The sequence below is a fragment of the Pleurodeles waltl genome, chromosome 4_1 (assembly GCF_031143425.1).
Source record: "Pleurodeles waltl isolate 20211129_DDA chromosome 4_1, aPleWal1.hap1.20221129, whole genome shotgun sequence".
Lineage (NCBI taxonomy): Eukaryota > Metazoa > Chordata > Amphibia > Caudata > Salamandridae > Pleurodeles > Pleurodeles waltl.
In genome coordinates this window covers 842,534,066-842,544,014 of record NC_090442.1, presented here as the reverse complement: position 1 = coordinate 842,544,014, position 9,949 = coordinate 842,534,066, and positions in this window count along the sequence as shown.

Here is a 9,949-nt window from a genome sequence, read left to right as displayed (position 1 = left end):
TACACATTCAGTATGGTTATGCTACTGCGCCATTTGAAAGACATCAGAATTGAGGATACAGTCCTTCTTTGTTTTGCCTATTTTTGGAGGCTTAAATTGATTCAGTCAAATGGGCCAAAATGCACTCATAAAATCTGCCTCTTCTCATGAAATGTAAGTGGGATCCTCCCTCTGGCCCTAAGCTATTGAATGTGTATTTGTGTCCCCACTCCATCATATTTAGGTCACTTGGCTGCAAAACATGGTTGTAGGTGGATACCACACAGATCACTGTTCAGCTGAATAATCAATCCCTGCTGTCCTATCCAACCTAAACTATTGTAAGGTCATCCAACAATAATTGGGGAATAATTTCCTTAAACCTGATGTCTGCAAATCGAAATCCTAACTTTGGGAAATAACAGGAAATACTAGGATGACTTCATTTGGCTGAATTTTATGGGTGAGCCTTCTCAGCCTCTTCTAAAGTTTAAATTACTGGGCATAATCAATAGCCAAGATTTTCTGGCTTTAGAACTCTGTGCACTTTACCCCTGCTAACCTTTACTCAAGTGTCTCTGCTCCTCCTTTAAACATGGTTGAAGTGGCATTTTATAATTTGCTATGGTTAACTTGCCTATAAGTCCCTAGTATAAGATTCAAAATATACCCAGGGCCTGAAGGTAAATGCCACTAATGGATTGCAGCACCTATTCTGCAATGCACTACAGTGACACAGCAAACATGGCTTCAGGCCTACCCTATGTAAAAACTGCAATACGATCTGTCAAAATAAACGCTTTTGACAGGTCAAAACATCTCTTTTAATTATTAATAGTCACACCTATGTAGGCCTTGTCACCCATGAGTAAGGGTGCATGGTATTTAAAAGAAGAGCATGTAGAAATGTATTTTTGAAATGTGCTTCAGCGACTAGCATCTTAAAGCTATTTTTCACAGTGGCAGGCACAGTCTCATGCCGAAAACCAGAATACAGATTAAAAGACTATCTAGAAAAATTATTAAACAACCATTTTTAATAGTTATTAAAAATCAAATTCAATGGGAAAGTCAGATTTTTAATAAATATTATAGAAAAATAACTTTTTGAAAGTTACTGTTTCCGCCCCCAAAGATCCTAGTGGTTAACTTGCATTTGCTCTCAAACTACTCTCGCCAATGATTAGCATTTGAATAGATGTGAAAACATTTGTGAAATGCCTCACAGAAACAAGCAACAGGCTGAATGGGTAGAGATAATGCCTCTGTACATCTTAGAATATGCAAGGTGGGGGTTGTGAGCATCCTTTCGAACATTACAGTGCAAATCCTGCTTGAGCACCAAAGCATGTTGACAGGTCTGTTGGGCTTACATATAATCATTTGGCCTACACTTGAAAGGCAGAGAACAAAATGCTATGATAATTCTTGTATGTCCACACTCTCCTGCTGAAGGACCTGTGTTGTCCCATCAGGTGTCTGTCGCTGGGAATTTACATTTAACACTGAGGGCACACTTGAAAGGAAGGGTATCAGGATGCCAAAACAATTCATGTATACCAACTGTCTGCTGGAAAAGCCAACTTTGTTCTACCAGTTATCTGTCACTCTGTTTGTTTTGGTACAGTGGCTGCACCAAAATGGATTTGAGTGTTAGATGTCAGAGAACACTAGGATTACAATAGTACATCCCGCAAGCATACCCCTAGCCCTCAAAACCCTCAGTTTAGTGTGTCCAAAAATGTTTAACATCTTGAAAAGGCCCAAAATGGGGAAAAAAAGCCAGACATAAACGTGGTATATCTCAGACCAGAAGAAGATCAGAAGAAGGTTGAACCTGGTGTCTGCAACTTGAGAAGAATACTGAAGGACTGGCCCTGCTCTCTTTTTGTACACAGGACAAAGAAATAAACTTCAAATTTAATAGGGCTGACCTCTTGTTCAAGCTACATGGACACAAGATACATGAAGCCTTTCCTGCACTGGAAGAGCATATTCAGGTACCATCTGCTGGAATATGTTGAACACAAGTTTGATAGTGATGGAGTATCCGCCAGGAAAAAAAACCCTTTCTTTTGCTGTGATTTATTACATTATTATCCAGAGATTAGATCCACAATCAAATAAGTCAAATCTTGCAGCCCTATTTTGCCCATTTAATAATCTCAAATCTCATATGTTTGAGTGCACTGGCACTTAAGACTGTGCTGTACATGACCCGTTTGTTTAGTATGTTTTCCGACAAAGATCTGTGTTAACTTTATTTAGTTTCTTCAATAACCTTACTTGGTGCTGTCAATAAACAACTGTGAAAATTGGTGTTCTTTCTCAAGTGCTTGTCATGATGGACAGAAGAATGTATCCAGGGCCAATAGTGTATAAGTCCTCTTGACATTATATTTAGACAAAGGCAGTGATTTCCTGAATGTCCACACATTCTGGGGGTCATTCTGACCCCGGCGGTCTTAGACCGCCGGGGCCAGGGTCGGCGGGAGCACCGCCGACAGGCCGGCGGTGCCCCGCAGGGCATTTTGACCGCGGCGGTAAAGCCGCGGTCAGACCGGCAACACTGGCGGTCTCCCGCCAGTGTACCGCCGCCCTTTTGAATCCTCCAAGGCGGCGCAGCTAGCTGCGCCGCCGAGGGGATTCCGACCCCCCCTACCGCCATCCAGTTCCCGGCGGTCCGCCCGCCGGGAACCGGATGGCGGTAGGGGGGGTCGCGGGGCCCCTGGGGGCCCCTGCAGTGCCCATGCCACTGGCATGGGCACTGCAGGGGCCCCCGTAAGAGGGCCCCTACGAGTATTTCACTGTCTGCTTGGCAGACAGTGAAATACGCGACGGGTGCAACAGCACCCGTCGCACCTTCCCACTCCGCCGGCTCGATTACGAGCCGGCATCCTCGTGGGAAGGGAGTTTTTCCCTGGGCTGGCGGGCGGTCTTTTGGCGACCGCCCGCCAGCCCAGGGAAAAACTTAGAATACCCTCCGCGGTCTTTCGACCGCGGAGCGGTATTTCGGAGGGGGGAACTCTGGCGGGCGGCCTCCGCCACCCGTCAGGGTCAGAATGACCCCCTCTATCATATATCCTAGATTGATGTATGCAAATGTATTTGTTCCATTAATGATTAGTGACAGCCTGAATGATTTTAGATAATTGGGACTGCTTTTTTAAAATAGTGGTCCTTTATATTTCTAAAATGAAATGCATTAAATGATGCACAGTACTGGAATAATCCTTACTAGGTGGATGCATGCCATGTGTTACATTTCTGAAATACTTTGTTTAATTTGGATAGTGTATTTTCTTTTTTCAGCTCATCAATTGATTTTGCAGTGCCTGCCTCTGTGAATCATATTGTCATTTGCCATATTTCTTTTAGTGTTTTTTGAGCTTCGGTTTTCCCTGAATTTTGCCCTGTAGGCCTCTAACTGGGATTATGCCTCAACTGTCTTAAGCAATTGCAGTGTTTGTTCCAAAAGCAACCCTGGAAATTGTGTAAATCACACCACTTAGTATAACCTGTCAGAAGTGTGTTCAGATTGTACTCATTAGCTGCTTCTTTGAGTTTCTGTTTCCAAACATTAATGAGGGTGGCTTTACTGGTTGCTGTCCCATTTTGACGTGGGCAGATGATAGCCCTTGATGCTTCATGAAAGTGACTTTGATTTTGAAAAGGGGTCTTGGTTGTCAGTTTACTTCTACATGTTCATGTTTGTTACCACACTTCAACCCTTTTCTCATGCTTGCTGTCCCAGCGTCTTTGCCATCTAAGACACATAAGGCCTCATTACGAATTTGGCGGTCAGACCGCCAGACCGCCATGCTGGCGGTCCTAAAAGACAGCCATGTTGGCAGTCTTACAGACCGCCCTATCACGAGCATTACAGTCAGGGCCGCCAACCAAAAAAGGCAGACCGGCAGCGGTGTGGAGGCCCGTAAATAGATGGTCCAAACTCCAGAGTCCATAGCACCACAACTGAGCATATTACAAACACAAAGTCACAGTGGCGTACAACCATGGTGGACAGCCATTGGTGGCCTGAACCATGGCCAATCGCATCACCAAAGTAATACACAATGGCACATTTGATGGATTTAAAAACAGCACAGCTGACACACATTGCCACACTGGACACACCTGCAAAGGATACTATAAATCACACCTCTTCACACACAATAATCCTCTGTATTTTCACACCAAGACAGAGTGAATTTAATAATCCACACACCATAAATTTGGGCACCCCTTTTTTCAATATCCCATACAACACCCTGCACACACTTCACTTTTCACACCCTATTGCACTATCCCTGTTTCACCAGTCACTTTCACCTGTTCTCAGATTTAATTTTCTTTCTCCACCATGTCACATTAAAAAAATCCCTGTTTTTACCAAAGATGAGTTAAGAGTCATGGTGGATGAAATCATAAGAGTAAAGACACAATTGTTTGGAGCACAAGTCCAGCACGCTCATCTTAGTAGGATTGGCCACATGCACCTGTTAGTGAACTCTGAAATGACGTTTATTCACCTGGAAGTATACCATTTGTTAAGTGTGTGCAGTAGAGAGTGATTTGACTGCAAAGCCCAATAGGCACTATTTCTGTAACTCCAAACACTAGCACATTGTTCACTTGTCCATATACCCTTGTTTGTCAACTCACAAATGAACTGTACTCACCTGGGGGGGACAAATACTGATAGAGTGATTAGTAAATGGACTGACATGAATGCAAATCCCAGGAGGCTCTGATACTGTTACCCCAACCACAAATACAGTGCCCTCCTCTCCAAATACCCTGGTTTGGTAACTTCCAAATTATGTTTACTCACCTGTGGGGATAGCATTTGTATAGTGTGTGTAGTAGAGTGAGTGACAGGAGGCACTGTTTCCATAATTCCAAACACACTCACAGTGTTATCTTGTCCAAAGACTCCTCTTTGTCAACTCACAAATGAAGTTTACTCACCTGAGAGGATACTATTTGTCAAGTGTGTGAAGTAGAGGGAATAACAAGACTGCAACTCATGGGAAGCACTGTTTCTCTGGCTTCAAACACTAGAACAGTTGTACATTTGATCAAAGAGCCCAGTTTGGCAAATCACAATGTAAGATGTGAGGATACCTTTTCTAAAGTATGTGTAGTAGAGGGAGTGACCTGACTGCTAAAGCCAGAAGGCTCTGTATATCTCACTCCAGAAACAAGCCCAGGGTCCACATGTCAAAATAACAATGTCTGTGAAAACCCAATTGAAGTATACTCACCTGGGAGGATATCATGTGAAAAATGGTGGGAAGTAGAGGGAGTGACCAGAATGTAAATCCCAATTTGCCCTGTTTCCCTAACTCCTCCAACAAAGCCAGTTGCCCAAATCCGTCTAGAAGAGAACTTCCAAATGAACTCCACACACTTGGGAGGATGAAAATTGTCAAGTGTGTAGAGTAGAGACAGTGACATGACTGTAACCCCCAGGAGGCACAGTTTCCCCACCTCAAAACACCACACCAGTGGTCACTAGATCAAATACCCTTGCCTGCTAAGTCAGATTTGTGGTTTACTCATCTGGGAGTGACCAGGATACAGACCATGCCCACTCGTGCCTGGCTACCTAGCAGCATCTTTACCTGCTAACCCAAGATGAATCTATTGAGGACAGACAGGACAGCTTACCCAGTGTGCAAAACAATGATCCCAAAGGCCTCAAGATGTATCATCAGAATGGTATTGGCAGCAGACACCGTAGCACTGCAGTAACCACATGATGGCTCCTGTCACATATACTACAAATTCCTGGGTCTGCCTGTATCACAACTGACCACGCCTCAAAATGGGCCAAAAACCGGACCATCTGGCCAATCTGGTCAGACACCAACAGTGAATCTCACCTCCCAGCCTGGTTGCCTCCACCCCCCCTAACCTGTGTCCCTAGCACAGTGTCATCCATTTTGTGCCCCCAGTCCTGGATCCTGAGTTGCAACACAATACCTCTGACAATGATGGTCTAGGAACCAGTGGGAGATGGCACCCTGTGGCAAGGGGACGGGCATGTGGGGGTAGGGTGTGTGGGAGGAATGCTGGGGGTCAGGGGGATGAGGCCACTGGGCCTGACCCTGGCCAGGACACTATGAACCATGTCTTGGGGGTCTATCAGACGTCCCAAGGAATGATGGGGCAGGTACTTGCTGAATTCCAGGAAATGAAGCAGCTGCAGTGGGACTTCCATCGGAAAACGCATGAACAGTGGGAGGCTCACAATACCAACATGGCCTCCTTCACAGAGGTGCTCAGGGATGTTAACACCTCCCTGAGCAGGGATCGACAACATCGCTCTATCCCTTCCTTTGGCGCACCTACACCAGGCCCTTCATCACAGCCAGCCACTGGAAGGAAGGCCCTGTCAGGGGAAGAACCCACCCCAGATACCCCTGCCTCTGTAGCAGCAGATCCCCTCCCCCCAATACAAGCGGAAATGTCCATGGAGGAATCCAGGAGGTGTGGATTGCAAGACACCCACCACTGCCAGCAAGTGACCTCTTCCAAAATGACCTACTTTGTGTGCAACATATTTACTCTGTTGACTGTACTTTAACCACCTTCCTTTTCCAATGGGAGGAGTACACTGGACTTTGGACTTACAGGGGTGTGGCATCTACTTCAATGATCCATGACTGGTCCCTTCACTTTTCTGTTCCATCATGCCCCAATTTTATTTTCTGCACATATTTGCAATAAATCCACCTATCACAAAGTCATTGTCTGCTTGCTTCTGTTCCACATTTTGCTATGTAGAGATGTAGGACCATGTGAAGCAAATGAGGAAGATACAAGATACTAATGCAAGGAGGGATATGTGACAGGTACAGTGCCCTGCTAAGGATTACTACCAACACACACAAAAACACATTGCTACAAGTGTCTAGTCACACCAATCAAGTTATTACACTGTACAGCACATAGGCTGTTGAAATGTGTGGACTGTCATAGCCAAGAATGGCTTACTCATATTGAGTCAAGATACACATCCCATGGTACAGCCTTCCCAGACCATGGAAGGAAGGGTCTTCTCAGATATTGTCCTGTAGAATAGGCAAACAGAAAAGTTGATGGTGCCATCAGCTTGAGCCTTATCACAAACCACATCAGTGTAATCCACCATCACATAAAACCAAGGTACAGGCAGAGGGTGTAAAACAGTCCCTGATCACAAGCCAATCAAAATCCAATGACCATGCATTTGGTGGTATGGCACAAACATGTCAGTGTTGTGGCACAGGCACTGTGGCTTTAATGATGAAACACATCTACAGCTACATACAGGTCATACAAGAAGAGTGCTTAGCCAATTTGTAGGGTGAATACCTTGCTCACAATTGATGACTACATATTTCATGCCCACATGATGACACACATGATGCTATCGGCCGAACACAGCACACAAAATAAGTGCAATGTGCACTTCTAACCTTCCACTCAAAGCTTCCTTGGCACATGTCTCATACACCCCAATCTGTGACCTACATTACCTGGAACAATCCATGTCCACTTGCGCCTTTGACTTGGTTAATAGGGAGAAGCTATGGCAAATCATGGGAACTTTGGGGTGTGATGCGACCCTACTAGAGCTTATAAAGCACCTACATACGGATCTAAAGGTGTCAGTTCAGTTTGGACCTTTGGGCCAGCAGACCTCCCCCATTCCTTCAACCAGGGGACTAAGACAGGGCTGTATTTTAGCCCCTTTTCTATTCTGATATATATAAATGGGCTTCATGAATTTTTGATAAAATGCGGGATGGAAGTACCTAGGATGGGTCAGAAACTGCTCCCAGTTTTATTATATGCAGATGATGCCGTACTTGTCGCCCGCATCGCAAATGGCCTACAACGCTTGTTGGATTTGTTCTTAACTTTTATGTTGGATCTTGACCTAAAAGTTAATTATTCTAAGACGTTCGTTATGACATGTGGCCCTCGAAATACCAAGTCCAAACAATTTACTATGGGGGGGGGGGTAATATCATAAATAAGGTTAAGAATTTTTGCTATTTAGGTATGCATGTGAGTTCTTCTATGTTATAGAATACTCATTTTAATTTTAAGACCCAGCAATTGGCTAGGAATATCGAAGCAATTTTCCGTTTTACCCGTAAATTGGGCCATAGACCACTGTCTCAGATTGCAACGCTCTATAACACCAAGGCCCTCATTCTGACCTTGGCGGTCTTTTCGCAAGACCGCTGAGTTACCGCCGCGGTGAAGACCGCCGACCGCGGCGGTGTGCCGCTGTGCGCATTCTGACCGCTGGGAGCGTTCCGCCGGAAAACCGCCAGCAGCCACACTGGCGGTCGGCGGGAAAGTGGAGACTGGTCAACCTCCACCGCCACGCCAGCAGAACACCGCCCACAGAATTACGACCCACATTTCTGTGTGGCGGTCTTCTGTTGGCGGTCTTCTGTTGGCGGTCACGTCCCTATGGCTCCCGTCGCCTCCCGGAGGACCAACGCACAAGGTAAGTTGATCGTCCGTGAGGGGAGGGGGTGGGGGGGTGTTGTGTGATGTGGGCGTGCATGGGGGTGTGCGTGTGAGTGTGTAGAGGGGGTGTGTGAGTGCGTGTATGCGGGCGGGGGGTGCTGCTGTGTCTATGGGTAATGTGTGCTGTTCGGCAGGTGCGCATGTCGGCATGTATGTGTGCGGGTATGTGTCCCCGTTGTGTATGTGTGTGTAGGGGGTGTGTATATGTGCATGTTGGGGGTGTGTGCATGTCGGGGTACATGTATGTGCATGTCGGGGTGGGGGTGGGGAGGGGGTTCGTACCACCTCTGGGGGGTGGCAGGGGGGTGGAGGGTGTGGGGGGAGGACTCGGGTGGGTAGTGGGGGGTGGGGGAGACCCCTATCAGTGCCAGGGAAGGAATTCCCTGGCCCCGATAGTGCTTACCGCCATGGTTCGCACGGCGGTTCCCGCCCGCAAGAAACCGCGGCGGTAGGCAGGATCATAATACCCTTGGCGGTCTTGGGACGACCGCCGGGCCGGAGTGCGCAAACTCCAGCCCCGCGGTCATGACCGCCGTGGCGGTCGGAGTGGAGAAGTAGCGGTCGGTCGCGGCGGGGACCGCCGCGGTCAGAATGCCATTTTTAATACCGCCGGTCTGTTCGCGGTCCGACCGCCGTCTCTCCGCCGACCGCCAGGGTCAGAATGAGGGCCCAAGTGTGTTTCAGCAGCCCTCTATGGCGCAGGTGTTTGGGGCTACACTAAAGCACCCACTCTCCAACATGTTGAGAATACATTTATGCGCAGGCTTTTGATGGTACCTAAATGCATAGCAAATATCATCAGTCACAAGGAGGTAGGCCAATGCTTTTTAGAGGACAGGGTTTCCATTGCCCCTCTCTTGCTGTGGATTAGATGTTGGACGAATCCAGCAGCAAGTCTTGTGTGCAAGTGTATTACTGATTGTCTCCAGTTGGACAATTCAAATAGGATTCCTTGGCTTTCGTATTTGCAAACATCTTTTGAAAAGTTGGGGCTTAGATACATGTTTGAAGTTCCACAACTGTTAACCATGAATGCCAAGACTCTGTTGAAACTGCGTCACTCTGAGTACATATTAGATTCAAGACTTCATAGTTCTTTAAAATTGAAAACTTTTTACTTTTGTGTCCAGATTGTTACGGTTTCTCATGTGGAACCCTATTTGACTTGGTTTTCATGTCAAAAAATATATTCTCTTTTAACTTTATTTAGATTGAACCTGATTCACTTTAAGGTGGCCTTCCCTAATCAGTGTTTTTGGCAAAAAAAAATCTTTCTCCTTGCCCTTGTGATGCTAGATCAAAGCAGAGTACCTCTAATTTTTTTCTTTTCTGCTCTCTTTTTCATTCTCCTAGATACGCTTTTATCTTACCTCTTTTACGTAAATTAAGGCCTATTAATTATAAGGAAGCCCTGACATATCTTCAGAAATTGTCA